The sequence below is a fragment of the Sipha flava genome, unplaced genomic scaffold (genome assembly GCF_003268045.1).
Source record: "Sipha flava isolate LNK unplaced genomic scaffold, YSA_version1 192_pilon_pilon, whole genome shotgun sequence".
In the NCBI taxonomy this organism is placed as follows: domain Eukaryota; kingdom Metazoa; phylum Arthropoda; class Insecta; order Hemiptera; family Aphididae; genus Sipha; species Sipha flava.
The window spans coordinates 248339-251362 of NW_020272724.1; the positions used below are offsets into that span (position 1 = coordinate 248339).

At 36.1% G+C, this 3024-nt stretch overlaps 1 pseudogene; it reads left to right on the forward strand.

Moving 5' to 3' along the window:
- Window positions 1-270: 270 nt before the first annotated feature.
- LOC112681589 lies at window positions 271-2406 on the forward strand (annotated as a pseudogene).
- Window positions 2407-3024: the final 618 nt, after the last annotated feature.

Sequence of the window (3024 nt, forward strand, 5' to 3'; positions counted from 1 at the left end):
AAGTGTCAAGTAAAAAAAAAGCCATATACAGCGACATTTCAGAAGAGATAAACACAAAAATGTGCTTGAAAAAATTGAAAATAGTAAAGAAATTCAGCCTTTCATTCATAAAAATATCATTAAATCAAATTTAAATTACGATTTGTGTAACACGTTGGTAGTGGCAAATAGCTCTGTTTGAACGCACCGTCGCGGAGCCTTTGAAAAATATTTATCGCCAGCTGGCCGCGCGACACTCGCGAACGTGCGCTCTGAAGAAGATTATGAAATATGGTGAGAGGAGGAGATGGTGATATTCAAGGACAACAAAAGGCCAAAGAAATGATAGACCAATTAATAATATGCCCTTGGGCACAAACCAAACTTATTATTATTAAAGTTTACAGACAATAAGTAAATAAAAACAATCTTATCTCGGGTGGTGGTGATAAGGGTTCAACTGATAATCACTACACCTGACTCCTTGAGGGCAGCGTCAATCAACACTGCTACCAACCGGCAGACTGCAACGGACAACAATCGTGGTGGTGAATGGCTTGTGTCGGGAACGAGGTTGGTACTACTGGCGTGCGCGACGCGCACGACGAACCGGCTTGTAACCAGGACCACGGGTGAAAACCACGTGGACACCACCGAAACCAGAGTGATCGCGAACCGAAAACAGGTTGACGTACGGCAAACGCACTCGAATAGGAACTGTCTAACACGGACAAAAGCGAGTTTGTGAAACACGGGCACGGGGATGGCACAATACCACTGTCCACCAATCAACCGGCGCGATAAACGGGACGCAAGGCCGCGAAAGTGACCACGAGGTCAACAATATCTAAAAAAAGACGCGTTACACTACACGCGGTGACACACACACGAGATCGACCAACGGTCGCGGATCAAACGCACGACAGACCACAATCACGTACAAAAAGGAATCGGCGTTAGGAAATAACACACACGGAAAAGAAAGGTGGCGCAGGCGCGATAGTTATCGGCCGGCCAAGCGCGAACGTGTCACACAAAAACAAACCAGTTTTTCAGCACACACCACTACGATCGACGGCCCGGGCGGCCGGGTGCGCGTCACCGGTGGGGGTCAAAAAGAGAGGATGCCGACGGTGATCTTCGCGAATCCTCGACGCTCGTCGCGATGGTGCACAATCAAGCCCTATGAATAAATTGAATAATGACGTTAGATATTTTTTTATCAAAATATTACAACAAAAATATTCCATGGGAATCAATATTACGGAAAGAATATTTTGGTAAATGCTATGAAGATGTAATGTCAAAAAATCGTGATGCTATAGGTGAACATAAAATATGGGTGTGTATTGACGAAACCACAAATTCAGGGCGCCGAAAAATGACTAAAATAATAGAATTCCATAACAAGAAAGTCCTGGAAATTTGTATCTTCTTCACACAGAATATTTAGATAAGGTAAATAATAGCAGTACGATTACATAGCTATTTGACAAAGCAATGCATATACTGTGGCCAACTAATTTAAGATACGACAATATTTTGCTTTATATATCTGACACGGCTCCGTATATGAAGAAAGCGGGTAGTTCAATTCAAACTTTGTAACCGAATATTATATATTTAACTTGTTTAGCTCATGCATGTCATAACGTTCGTGAAAAAGTACGAGTATATTATAAAAATGTAGACCAGTTAATTTCTGAAATGAAAAATACATTTTTAAAATGTCCTAAGAGAATTGTAATTTTGAAAGAAAAAATATCCAGGATTGCCAAATTCAAGACCGGTAATTACACGTTGGAGTACATGGATCAATGCAGTAAAATACTATTGTACAAATTTCAATGAACTGATATCTATAATTGAAGAATTCGAAGAATTCGAAGAAGAATCTGAATGTGTGAGAGTATCTAAAATACTTTTTAAAATTCCATCGATTCAAAGTAATATGGTGTATATTGTATCTAATTTTGGATTTTTGCCTGACTCAATTACAAAATTAAAAATATGAGGTAACAAATATTATTATGTGTTTTACATATTTTATATATTAAAATATATCTGTGTATGTCTTAGGTGTATTATCATCGAAAAGTGTAGATATTGTGGATAATGTACAGATTAAATTCGAAGAATGTTATGGAGAAATGGCTAAATTGATTTTAGATAAATTCAACAAAGTTATATCGAAGAACAAAGAATGGGAAAATATCGAAAAACTCAACCAAGTATTGATTGGAGAAACAACAATCGATAACAATTTAACAAGCAGTATTCATAATTTAGATAATTATTTATGTATGAAATACGCCCCGATAACTTCGGTGGACGAATAAAAAATCCTTTTCGATGTATAAAAATATTTTGAGTTCAAACCGTCAATGTGTTACTGAAGACAGCTTATCAAAGTACGTGATAATGATTTTTTTTTTAATACCAACTAGTTTATATATTTAATTTAGTAGTATATTTTTGAATTGATTTTTTATGTAAATTAAATGCTTTTTTTTTTGCCTTTTTATACAATTTAAATGCTTTTTTATTGATTATATTACCTTCAAATCCGAACCATTTTTATTACCTAAAAAAATGAAAATGAAAATTCACAATTACAAATAAAAAATACTGATTTTATGAAACAATACATATATATATTATATATATATACATATAATATTAAATATTTAGGAATTGAAATTGGTTATAATATAAGGAAGGTGGAAGAACCGGCACGGACAACACAAATCAAACAAGAAAGGCCTAACCCTACAACATTGATATCATAAGTAGATCACATCTTGAGACGATCAGTCCAAGGTGCATCAAGCCATACCCCTATATAACAGGAACACAATATCCTTTTCCGAGGCTCTTGATCTTAGGTCGTCAGTGCGTACGCACAGACTGTCAGATTAGTGAAGAAGTCTCCTGTGACAAGTGACCACTGTGTACGAATATTTTACTTTTAGAATTCATTTGTTTTCTGTGTGAGCGTTGAAAAATGTCCAACTGCAGTACATAAAATCCTGTGTTTGTCTCATT